We start from the raw sequence: 13302 nt of genomic DNA, 5'->3' as shown, positions 1-13302 counted from the left end.
TTACTGCAGCGCATTCCAGGGAGGGTGCAGAGAGCCACGTCCAATGTCAGAAAGCTTGGAAATCAGTCCTTGGTTTAATTTTAACTCTTTATATAAACAGTGACCTAATCTGAGGAGGGCTCCGTCTGGCCAGGCATCCCAGTCCCCACATGTCCCCCTCCTCCCTCCTCTGCCCTTAGTCAAACTGTCTCGCCTTTATCTCACAGATGGACTCTGCAAATAAGCACGGGGTGATCTGTGTGCTCAGCTGACTTGAGAAGAGCAAAAGGAGCCAGCAAAGCAAAACACCCCAGCCAGCCATGGCCCTCTGCAGGGGTCACAGAAGCCCAGCCCATGAGCCAGGCCCACCAGAGACGCTCTCAGGAAGGCCAACGGAGGCAGAGGTGAAGGACTCCACTGCCCATCCAGGAGGAGGCCCCTTCTCCCCCTGCAGCCCAGCCCCGGCTATTATTTATATTTTTCTTGAGCAGTATATCAAATCCTCTCTCTATTCACTGTGCAAACAGGCAGAGGGAGCTAAGCTCTGGGTTAGGGCTTTATTGCTCCTTCTCTGTAACTATTATAGGGGCTGAGCTCCCTTGACTTGACAGGTGGGCAGCACCCCGGAGAGCACAGGGATGTGAAATGGGCCTTCCAGTGACTCAGGTGCAAACTCAGGAGCTACGCAGCCACTGGGAGCCCACAGGTGAGCCCAGTGTTGGATGGAGATGGACAGAGACCAGGGAGAGGCAGTCTCCTGGGTGAGCGTGGTGGGAGGAAGGGAGGGAGGGACAAGCAGAGGCTAAGATGCCCTGGCAGGTATTGTCCAGGTCAGGGGTCGGCAAACTCTTTCTGTGAAGGACCAGAAAGTACATGCCATCCGTAGGCCATCTGGTATCTGTCACAGCTCCTCAGCTCTGCCAGGGTCAGACGACAGCAGCTCTGGAGAGCAGACAAACCCAGGGCTTGTCTGTGCTCCAGTGCAAGAGGGTGTACAAAAGTGGGTGGCAGGTGGGCCTGGCTCGTGGGCTGGGCTCTGTGACCCTGATCTAGGGGGTTTTCCCTTTTCCATGTTTCCTTTTAGCCACGATGTCCTAGGAGGAGACATCTGTGACTTCCACTTTCATGATTTCCTTGACAAATTCCTCGCCGCTGGCAGGAGTTGTAAAGGTCAAGGCACAGGAGCTGAAACCTGCAGCCCGCAGTCAGCTCAGGAGCAGTATCAGAACATTCCCTGACAACATCATAGCAAATCCTCCGACCCCACCATTCTCTCTCTCTGGGTCGGTTAGGATCCAGTGTCTCCTACTTTATCCTCTAGGCTTCTTCGTTTCCATTTTATATTTTCTCTCCTTTTGCACATTCTTTGTGCTTTCAACAGGAGTTCCCCAGTCCAATGTCCCAACCCATAAATCCATGACTTAGCCATTCCCAGTCTAGCATTTTCCCATTCTGGTGCAATCCTTAGTCAAGGGTGAGAGCTGGTGTGGTGGTCAAGGCTGGACTCAGCCATTGGACTGCTTGGGCTCAAGTCCATGGACTGCCCATAGTCACAGCCAAGTTCACTGACTTTTCCATTCCTCAGTTTCCCCACCTGTAAAATGGGCCTATCTCATGCTACATGAGTCAAATAAATGGCTAACACATGGGGAGCGCTTAGTAGGTCAGCACACTGAAACCCATAGGCATCTCATGTCTGGGCTGCACTTCTTGATTTGTCTTCACAATATTTTATATTGACAAGACCTCCCGGGATCAGTTTAAATCCCAACTCTTCCAACTCAAAACATAATGCACCGTCTTGGACGAGGGTGGGCTGTGTGTATGACAATCGATCCACAAGATGACAAGGGAACTGAAAAAGGCCTGTGGCTGGTGACATCATAGCCCTGCAGCTTCCTCCTGTGCTTGGGGCGATGCTGGTGTGAACATGTCTACGAGGCTCCAGTCAAAGCGAAGTCCTGCTGTCCCCTACAGGACATGACAGTCGATCATAGAAACAACAACTGTGCTTCTGGTTTATTACACATCTCACGTTGACCACATCTCTTGATGACATCGAGAGGCCACGTGGAGTGATTGACCCAGAATTGTCTGGGTTTGTGTTCTTCACACAGTGACGGGGTCCCCTGGTGTCACATTTCCTGGGAGTTAGCCCCATCAGGACTGACGCTCAAGCGTACCTCTGCTCCAGGTGATGTGTGGCAAGAAAGGTGAGAAGCCAAGGATCTAGCTGTGCTCAGGTAAGCCAACGGTCCCCTGGGAAGGCCAGCTATGCGTCCTGCTGCTGTGTGTTAGCCAGGGCCCCAGGCTTGCCACAGCAAGCTTAAGTAGAAGGGGGCACAGCCCGCCCCCCGGACTGTCCATCACTTCACTAGACACCCTGGGGCCAGTTGAACTGTAGCCCCTGAGGGGCTGTGGGTGGGTGAAGGGGCAGGTCCTGCAGGCAGCTGCCCGACAACCCTGCTTGCACCCACTGGACCTCCCATCAGGGCTTTTTCCTGACCATTGCTTGGCCCCTACTTCCAAGTCCTCGGTCAGTGGGACTCTAGCACTGACTCTAGCAGTCAACTCCTGGCTGAAAAGACACTTAAGGGTTGTCCCCAGGCAGCTCCGAGGTGGTGTGGCCGTGGGGAGCCCGGAACAGAGTTTTGAAAGCTTTCTTCCAACATCCCCCTCTGATCCTTTTCCCGGCACCCAGGCTGGTCCCACCTGTGTCAGATGAAGACGAGCTTCTGTCACTCCCACGATGTCCCCGGATTCTCTGTGGGATTGTCCTGGGGAACTGTTCCTGTACTCCATCTTGCCCTCTGGCTTTTACTCTTTCTTAAAGATTGACTTGGGTGGCAGGAACCTGCACACTATGCTCATTCATTATCTTAGGAAGAAACAAAAATAGCATCACGGTGCCTAAGGAGACTCTTCTCCAGCTCTCCGTCCTGGGTCTCTGTCTCCTGTGGTTGCCCCAGTAAGATGTCACCATGTCTCTACTTCGGTAGCACTGACAACAGGACGCACAAGCACGAAGGGGGTGGGTCTGTCCATCTGTTCATTTTCTGAACTTTTTACTGAGAAATAATATACATTCAGAGAAGAATACAGATCAGACCTCCAATCCACCTTCACAAAGAGATCACATCTACATAATCTGCAGCCACTTCTAGAAACATTACAAGGAAATTTGCTAATGTTAATATGACCAATGTCAGAAAAGCCTTCCTTAAGGCTAAGAGCTCCCATTCTGTAATTTCCAGCAACTCTTTCAGCTCTAAGGAGTTACACAAAATAAGTGCAATGTTTTCTTTTTTTTAGAAATGTTTTCTTACTTTCAAGTACTTGGAGTAAAACGTTTGCCATCCTTAAAAATTCTCTTTCCCCGTATTATGCAATCTTCTCTCAACCAGTTTTGCTATGACAAGACGCTGCTTATGATGGTATATGGAGGTACACTGGGTTGGAGGGCCAACTTAGGCAAAGAGACGTGTGGAGAACAGATGTTCAGGGACAGAAAGTGACTCTCTGGTCTGGTCAGTAGCAATACAAGAAGCAAACAGAACCTGAATGGCGTCTGCCACAAAAGCCGTCAAGTTCCCCTCCTCTGGGTCACGGTGGGAAGTCTGGTTGCTCCAGTCTTCCTGGGTAGGTGGACATCAGGTGGACAGAGAGCAAGAGACACCAGCTGATGCACAGGCTGAGGTCCTCCAGGGGACTGGCACAAGTCAGTGGCAGCCCAGGGACCCAGGGTGGTGCAATCAGAGCTGGCAGCTGAGAGATGACCGCTGAACTGAGGTGAGAAAAAGCTCTGGCTGCTACCAAGACTCAGGCGACACTCATCTGGGGCTAACTACAGAACCCTCCAAGTTTTCAGGGACAGCCCAGGAGACAGGATAAGGCCTTAGGTGTTGGGGACCACACGGATTAGATTTCCAGACTTTGGGGACAGGAATTAATTCTTGCTGACGTGGATAACATGGAGTCGACTCAGCCTCCTCCAACAGCCCCTCCTCCACCGCGCCACCTGGAGCCACGGGAAGGGACCGGACCAAGTGGAAATGTAAAATGTATTAAGTTTGGACACTTTAGACCCGTGTCCTCTTCCAGATCCTTCCGTAGTCCATAGAACTTCTCCTTTTCTGCTTCTTCCTCCTCCTTTTCTTCCTCCATCTTCTCCTTCCTCCTTTAAATACTGAGTCCAGTTAATTCAAGGTATCAAAAAGGAGTCCCTTATTCATGTTAATGTGTTCATTTAGGCAGGTATTTGATATGCTCCTTTTAATAGTATTTATTCTTAAATTTAATTGTTGCTTTTTCATTCCAATTGTATTCAGGGAACATTTGAAAATAAAAGTGGTGGGTTTGGCCTCCTCTGCGTACAGAATCCAGCTGCGTGGGTCCTACTCGGGTCTGTTTTTAGCTTTTCCTGTGTACATACTCCTAGTCTTTGGTGTCCTGAGTCGTTGCTACATTTGTTCAGAAAGAACTCGTCCATTTCCTGTTTCAGGGCCTGACTCGCGGCCTGTGTCTGTTTCCCCTAGCGTTCCAGAGCCCCACCACACAATTTAAAGTGTAATGGGTATTGGCTGTGGAGTATTCAAACCCATTGCCAGAAAAACCCTGTTGGTTGAGCAGAGTTGGGTTTTTTGGACTTACTGCAACAAGGGAGAACATTGGCATGCTCTGGAGTCCAGTGGCATCTCAGGATAGAGAAGTCGAAGGAGGGTTACTTAAGGTTTTAGAGCCGGGTTGGGTGAATTTTTGCATAGCAGGGGACAGGTTGGGATTGACCTGTTAGTCCTGATAAGTGAGACATTTCAGGAATTCCATAGTCTAATTACCCAGGGGCCAACATTTATTGAAGCAAGGCACTAGGTTATTTTTGCCTGGTCCCAGCCTTGGTCAGCTGAAAACCAGGAAAGCAAACTTTATCTCAGAACGGTTTAATGAAAAAAAAAAAAGGGAAACAGGTTAGTTTCAGTTCATATGAGCATGCAAAAGGGGTTTGACTACAACTTCAATATCCAGAGGGAGCATGGTTTTAATATTTTCCCTCTAACTGATCTGCTCTACTAGGTGGGCACATTATGGGTAAATAAGAACAAATCCATTGGTGCAGCTTAGGGTCCTAGTGACTGGGACAGTGGCTCTTGGCCACCCGCTTGCTGATCTGTCCATTGGAGTTTCCAGTTACCCTTCATAGCTAAGAGAATATTTTTTTCTAGTTCCTCTCCCTTGGCCAGAGCTGACAGTTCTCTCTGGGTGACTTGGTGTCCCCCCCAGCAATAGCCAATCGCAGCACACTCTAATCTCTCGTTCTGTTCCTGAGCCTGCATATTTCTTCCCAGCCTTTGGGGGCCTCCATGATAGACCAACTAGATCCATTCTAGGCTTCTCTGGGTGGAAATAAATGAAGACCAGCCACAAAAGGGAAGCAAAGTCTATTTATTCTAGGCTTGCTCTAGTGAGGGAATCACCTGCTGTCATAGTGTCTGGCAGAGACTCAAAGGCAGGCAGAGAAGAGGGCAGTCTGTCCAAGGGAAGGCTGCAGGTCTGTCCTGATTGGTGGCTTTTGGCACAGGGAAGTTGGAGGCAGCTAACGGGAAGCAGGCATCTGTATGATTAGTGAAAGATGTGTCTCAGTCCAATTTGTGTTGCTATAACACAATACCACATGCTGGGTAGCTTATAAAGAAAAGAGATTTATTTCTCACAGTTCTGGAGGCTGGAAAGTCCAAGATTACGATGCCAGGGCCTTTTTGCTGCATTATCCCATGGTGGAAGGCAAGAGGGTGAAAGAAGGCAGGAAAGCAAGAGAGCGCTAAACTCACTTTTAAAACAAACCCATTCATTAATTCATTCGTGAAGGCAGAGACCTCATGGTCTAATCAACTCTTAAAGGTGCCACCTTTCAACACTGCTGCATTGAGAATTGATTTCCCAACACACAGATGCTAGGGAACACACCCAAACCATAGTAAGATGCACACTCAGCTTTGTCTGGTGGGTCTTAAGTTGGAAGCTGAGAAAAATCTTAGGGAAGCTGGCCATTAATCAAGTCTTGGTCATCTCGTGCTGGTTGTTAGTAGTTATCATGTAGATTCCTTGATTGTTGCTAGAGATAGCGGTGTAGTTTTCCTGCAAGCCTAACTTACAGCAGGCTGGCTTCCTGAGTTGTTTATTGTTGACAAGAGGACCGGTTTCCTGGGAAGGTTGTCATAGGCTGTGGGTCAGAGTTCTGCTTTTAAACATGGTCTAGCCACTGTCCATTTCATATTCAGTCTCTCACTACCACACAGGAGCTGACGGACTCAACCAGGCGTGGTAAGGAGACCCTCCGAGCCGCTTCAACCCCTTACCAATGTCGCAGGTGCACAATTTCGTCTCCGTGCCTCTGGCCCTTGGTGTTGACACCAACTGCTGTTGGATTCTCCTAACTCAACCCCTTCCTCTTTTCTTCCTCTTTAATTTTTTTCTCTTATCATCTCCCACGACTGGGGAACAGGGCTCACCTGCTGTCTTCTGGGGCATTACTTCTTCCAACGGGACAGCAAGTCTCATGTCTAGCTCTTGTCTCCAGAGGAAAAAACTTTCCCACCTTGCAGAACTTGAAGGTCTGGGTGCTCCCCAGACTTGGGGTTGGCAATGGACAGGATGTTTCTTTATCCTGTTAGACAGACTAACGCCAAGGTTTCCAACCTGTCACCTTGAGCCCTGTCACAGATGGCTTATTGATAGTGGCAGACACCCTGTGTCCAGTTTAGTCCTGCCACGTTAGCCACTGTCTAGGAGAGCCTCGACCAGGAAAGAAGTTAGGTTCAAGTGTGTTGATGGGGTAAGACACAGAACGGGCAGCACAACAGGACCCATGAGATGTCTGAAGCAGTTTATTGCTCACAGATCCCGGTGACAAGAGGGCAGCACACCCAGCAGGGCCAGTGGGAAGACAGAGACCATCAGGAACATGGGCACTCAAGCAGCAGGTGGGAAGCATGTCACCGAGAAAGACAGGCTGGGGTTGAAGGTTTCCTTGGCGTCCAGGGCATTGCCCAAGCAGGTCTCCCACAGGGTGTTCTGAGTGGCAGGATTGGAAGGCAGGTGCACATCATGAAGTCTCGGTGAGCCTGAAAGATGTTCCCGGTGGCTTATCTGTGCAGCCCACGCAGGATGGGAGTCAGGGGGTTACCCAAGTAGGTTGCATCTAGCTGCTGCATAAGGAGGTGGTCACTGAGAGGCAGTCGTTTAAGGCAGGTGACAGATCGGTCACCGTGAGGAAGGAGGGGAGATGGAAAACTGGAAACTGCGTAAAGGTGACAAAAATCCCAATTCTGGAATGAAAAAAAGTCCAACTTACACTGAAAATGAATCTCAAGGCAACCTAAAATTATAAGAATTCACTGCCTAGGACAGAGGAGGAGATAAAGAAATTCAGGTAGGTTTTAGGGAAAAAAAAATAGTTTCCTTGCCAGTCTATTTTGTTTCAAATCCTATATTGAATATCAAAAGCTTTCTTTCTCTTGGCATAACGCAAGACTTACCCCCAGACCTCGGGGCAGATGACCCTGGAGCCAATTAGGAAGAAAAACCTACACTTGCAAAACCAAAAGGGAAATTGCATTAATTTCTTTTTCTAAATATGGCTCTGATTGCACAAGTTATTCTTCACTATGTTCACATAGAATTCTTTTGTTCCTGCTTCCTTCCACTGGCTTTCTTTGGGGTAGCAGAGGTTAATAGGGAGAAATGAAGCTATTTCTTGTGCTCTGTTTAAAAAAATGATCTCTTCCTCTCCATTTTAACTGCTGGAATATAAAGTCTCTTTTATCTTCTCAGTATAGGGCTCCACCTTTTCAGAAGAGGCTCCATTGGTTTTTCTGTTTCTTTCCCATAATTTTGAACTTCCCACCCCCCACTTGCTTGACTCTTAATGGAAAATAGATCTACAGCACATCACTTGTAAAGATCTTGTTCATGAGGCTCCCTACCTGACCCTCTACTGGAAGTCCGTCAAGGTCTGTGTGTGCATACATGTGCAGGCAATAATAGGTCCTCTGTCCTTCCTTGACTTGATTGCCCTTACAGACTGCATGTAATAATAATTTTATATCTGAGTTTGGCTGTTATTTCATTCCCTCTAGTTCTAACCCATTATTTTACATTTTCAGAGGCTCATTATGACTCATTGGGCAGCCGAAGAAACATAATGAGTCCAAGATGATTGCATGTGGCGGCACTCCACAAATAGATATTAAACAGCTCATGAAATCTATAAATGTCCTCACTATCCTGGGTGCATTACAAAGCTATGAATCAATAATTCAGTTTTGTATGCTCTTTAAGATTCTAGCTTTCTTGACTTTTCTTCTTGGAGATGGAGGCTATAAGCAATACAGGGAAAAGAAGGTTGATGGAGGAGAAGACTACAAAGAAAAAAAAAAGAAAATATTTAAAATAATATAAGCCCTTTCTCAGAGCTCTTTGACAGTTGTCCGCATGAAGAACAAACAATATCAGGCACAGAGTATAAATGTTCAAAACACATTTGTTGAATGAGCAAATAAGTTTAATGACTATATTTTGGATTGAATTTGGACGTGGGTTTTGATAGCGCCTGGCACTGCCCATGTATCCGTTCATTAATTCTCAAAACTGAGGAAGGACCTGATATTATCGCCACTTACCAAATGGTAATACCAGAGGCCTCCAATAAAGAGAAATATACAAGCTGAATGTTGGGAAAAGTCCATGTTTATTAGGAAGCTTATAAAGATACTGAAAAAAGAAACTATCTAGGAATAACTGAATTTGGATTCGCCTTTAGGGTCTGCATTTCATGCCACCATCTACCAACTTGCCAAGCCCAGACACGTGAGTATCATCTACACTCACATCCACACCCGATCCCCACCACATTCCCTCTGTGCTTCCACAATTTTCATATACATCCTCTCCTGCTCCACTGTCATTACCAAATTCCAAACTGTCATTAATTCTTAACTTGGTGAAAGAAAGAACCTTCCAACCAATCTCCCTGTCTCCACTCTTGCTTCTTTTCCCACTACATGCTGACATAATCTTCAGAAATACAAACTTAACTGTGGTCCTCTTCTGTTTAAACATCTTTCAAGTATTTCGCTCGTTTTGAGGATAGAATTGAAATTCATTAACAGAGCACACGGCGTCCCCCAAGATCTCCCCTGGATCTCCCTCCGGCCTCATCAACTCACCGTCAAGAAGAATTTCCCATTCTTCTTGAACATTCATTCTTCACACCTTCCTTAGGACACCTGTGTCTCTGAGCATGTAAAAGCATTTTCCCTTCTTATCCTTCCTTCGGCTGTAAGACATCCTTGAAGATCTAGCTCTGTTGTCCTCTGGGACACCTAACCTACTTCTCCTGTTCCCTCCAACGAACACACATCTCAAAAGTGAGCCTCACACTTTATGAGACTGGATCCCGACAGGAAGGCACCCAACGACCAGTCTAAATCTGAGGAGAGTTTATTCACAAGGGACTATGAATGAAGTTGCTGGTGAAGTTAAGCAGAAGCACAGGGACTGGTATAGAAATTTGGGGTTAGTGGCAGCCACAGAGCTGCCACATCCCTGGGTCAGAAGGCAGATGGTAAGGGAGAGGGTGGGTTCGTTTGGTATGATCAGTGATATTTAATTGAGTCATCCTCCAAAGGAGGGTTAGAATAAACACCCATGAGCTTCCTCTCTGTCCTCCAGCCTCCTGAAACGCTCCTCACTGTGGGAGGCACCAGGAAACCAGAGGGCCCAGGAGTCTTGCTGCTGTGACCCATGTCGACCGCCCTCTAGGGGAAGAGCTAAAGGTGATGCGATGAGGAAAGATCTCCCCTCTACTGCGGACCTCTAAATTAAACCAACGAAGGACAGATGGAGAGCGAAGCACAGAAATTTTACTTATGTTAATATTTTTCCATGGCACAGGGTCCTTCGTAGAAAAGAAATGAAGACCCCCACAGGGGATTCAGCCTGAGAGCTCATATACCATTTCAGCCAAGAACAATCAGTTGTGGAGATGTGACCAGATTAAAGCAAAGGGGTTTCAGGCTTCAACAATAAATTGTGGGAAAGCAACTAGGAAATTTGTGGGGAAAAACAATGAAAGATAAGGACGATTTTAGTAGATTTGTTTGTACAGATTTGACTTGACATCAACTACCCATTTCCAGTGACAGAAAAGTTCTCTTCCTGGTTCAGGGAAGGAGGCACCTTTCACAATGGGGAATCTACGCCTCCTGGAAGAAGGCAAAGAGTCTTACCTGCATCTGCTGTTTCTCAAATTTCAGCTCAAAATAAGCAGTATGTCCAAGTGTGATATTTGGGGTGGCATGCCAGGGGCAGATCTGCAGGGGCACAGTGCCCTTCTTCTGTGGCCCACGGTATTGTGCACACCTCTGAAATCCACACCCACTCCTGAACTCTAATTGCTGAACTGCTTCTCTCCCTCCTTAGTCTGTCTGCTGTTTGAAAAGGAGTTGGGCCTTTCACCTCTTTTCCCCAGTGGCTACTACAGTGCCTGGCATATGACATGAATGCAATAAGTATTCTCTAAAATGAAATAAAAATGTGATTGTGCACAGTGCCAGAACTGTTGGAGACCTCAGAGGTGGTTTAGTCTACTCTTCTCATTTCCAACATGAAAAAAAAAAAAACTGTCACCTGGAGGCAAATGGCTGTGTCCAAGCATTACTATGAATAGCAGTAAACTCAGGACTAGATTTTCATTTTTCTGATTCCAGGTTTCCTCTACTCCTTAATTTTAACTGCAATCTCAGGTTGTTCCTTGGAACGAGAACTCATACAAGTTTCCCATAAAACCCAGAGTCGTATGTTTTGGCAACAAGAGCGAGACAGCGAGAAGGGTTGGATCTGCCTGCTTTGATTCCTTTGCCAAAAACAACTTCTGAGTTCTCTGGATAGCACACTTGCAAACCTCGCAAAGTGCCACAAGTTGGAGTCATGAAACGAAGTGTGGAGCCTGAGAATAACTCCTTCGCACAGACTACCTCTGGTGGTGGGTGGTGAGGTTTTTTTTTTTTTTCTTTAACATCCTATTAGCACATTATCTTTAGTTTCCAGAGCCTTTCTTGGTTCCAAACTTACAGGTGGTGATGGTGAGTGGGAGATTGAGTAAGATGTTCCTTAGTCGGGAGGCAAAGCTGTTGGTCCCTCCTCATGCCACGGTTCAGCCATTGGCCACAGCTGCTGCTGCTGCTGCTGCTGCAGCTTTCTTCCAGGCAAATGCAATCACTGCTTCTGAAATGTGTGCATGCCAGGAGCAAGAGTCAGGAGCACTCATCATCCTGGACCAGAATCACCTGTTTACCTATCTGCCCTCACCCCACTGTGTGCTCTTGAAATCCTTGGTTATGTCTTCTGTCTAGGTAGCCTGAATCCTGGTCAAGTGTCCAATTTTGCATTCTTTGGTAACCCCCAAAGGAAGAAGAAAATGTTGGGTGGCTTTGAGAACGTGGATTCAGTGGCGAGGAGCTAGATGACAAGACCTGGCCGCCTTCTGAGCCCTCATGAATAGAGGGTGCTCCTCCCACCACCAAGTGGCCGATGTGATGATCTAAGAAGATTGTGCACTTGCAACTCCTGTGAGGAGTTGTATGATCATACAACTTTGGGTAAGTTAAGCCACGTTGGATCCTCATCGTCCTCAGCAGTAAAATGAGCACTCTAACTCTGAAGGTCTTTTCGTGCTCTGAAATTCTACTGGATTCCCTTACCATCAGATACCCACCTCTCTCCTCTTGGACAGAGGAGAAGCCAATCCACTAAAAGAACAAAGAGAAAACTATATGGATGATGTAGGATCGCAACCAATTTTGCTCCTGCCAAAAGAAAACCCACACTGCATATTTGAGTTTTTCAGAGGACATGTACTGTTTGAAAATCATCTTCTGTCTTGCATTTAAAAAAAAATTTTTTTAAGAAGAAGAAAAAGACAAGTGGGAGAGGCATAAACATTCTGCACATAACTTTTCTACTTATAGACAGATTTTTTTGATGCTTTTTTTCTCTCTCTCTCTCTCGCTGGAGGTGTGAGGGAGGATTCCCATAGCTGGAGGAGGGTGGAAGTCAGGGGACTGTGGGAGAAGGCAAGTGTGATCGTGGGACTACACTTAATTCATTAAAATGTGTGTTGTTTTTTTTTTAAAAAACCATTTTGCCAAAAATGAGCTTTGTGGGAAGGAAAAGGCAGCAGGGACATAGATGCGTGGGGGAAAGGGAGGAGGAAGAAGGCCAAGAGAAAAGGAAGTCTTATTTATTGCTCAATGTTGAATCCCACATAAGAATGTGTCATGAGCCAATTCAGGGAAATTAAAATGCAAATTGGGGGAGTTCAATCTATTAGGCACAGATATAGTGGATTGACATTATTATCATTCCTATTTTTATAGGAATTGTGAACATTCTCCCAAAGACTTCAGAAAGTTTGGGGAAACGAGTTAGCCTCTTTTCTCATTTCCAGACTTTTCTCAAATGAAATGGCAGCCATCTGTCAACATTGTGCTTTTATTCCTTTTGGTATACTGTGAACTGCATCAGAAACTGACTGCATTTGTTGGGGTGACACTAGCTGTTGTAACCAACACCAAGCTCCAGTGACTCAACACAACAGAAGTTGATTTCTCATGCACACAACATTCCTGGGCAGGTATTTCTGGTGGACATGTGACTTTCCTCAAGGAGACAGCTAAAGCTGAAGCTCAGTGAACTCTGCTACCTTTGAATGGGTCTCCTCCAAATTTAGGTGTTGCCAATGGGATGGTACTAAGGGGAAGGAGGGTCTTTAAGGAGATGATTGGGTCAGGAAGGCTCTTCCCTTCCAGAATGGAATCGGCATTTCATCTCAAGGCTTAGCTATCCCCTTGGGAAATAGAAATTCATAGTACCTGGCCCTGGAAAGAGAAAAAATAAGGTGAAAAAAAAATTTTTTAAATGACATTGGTTCAGAAACAACAAAAAATCGTTCTGCATGTGTCCTACTGCCCCAACCCAGATGAATGAGTAAGCTGGGAATGAAGTCTCAGATTGGGTAGCAGGGATCAGAGACCAGAGAACAGGAGCCATTCCAGCAGGGACATTTCACTAGGTAAGAAGGAGCATGGATTTGGACAATCAGTCATTTCTACACTGCCCACTTACTGTCATCACTCTGGGACTCAAAGAAAAATGGCAGCACTTCCTTTTCCAGTGACTGCAACTCTTTTTCTAAAGGCTTCCAAGGCAGAGCCCTAATTCATCTCTCCTGTGAAATTTTCATGACTGAGGGGAAGGGCACGCATGGGC

At 46.6% G+C, this 13302-nt stretch overlaps 1 long non-coding RNA gene across 2 annotated transcripts; it reads left to right on the top strand.

The window, feature by feature from the left end:
* Positions 1-243: 243 nt before the first annotated feature.
* LOC124098490 (uncharacterized) lies at positions 244-12135 on the top strand. 2 transcript variants are annotated; one of them, XR_006853576.2, is made up of 4 exons: positions 244-685; positions 2097-2222; positions 8795-8841; positions 9706-12135. It is a non-coding gene; the product is annotated as an uncharacterized LOC124098490 (long non-coding RNA). The 2 variants fall into 2 exon arrangements; XR_009227661.1 differs by lacking the exon at positions 8795-8841.
* Positions 12136-13302: the final 1167 nt, after the last annotated feature.

This window comes from Marmota monax, unplaced genomic scaffold (genome assembly GCF_021218885.2).
Source record: "Marmota monax isolate L192 unplaced genomic scaffold, Marmota_monax_Labrador192_F-V1.1 WCK01_AAM20220418_F8-fsc00029, whole genome shotgun sequence".
In the NCBI taxonomy this organism is placed as follows: Eukaryota; Metazoa; Chordata; class Mammalia; order Rodentia; family Sciuridae; genus Marmota; species Marmota monax.
The sequence above is the reverse complement of the archived record's forward strand: the minus strand, read 5'-3'. Positions and strand labels throughout refer to the sequence as shown.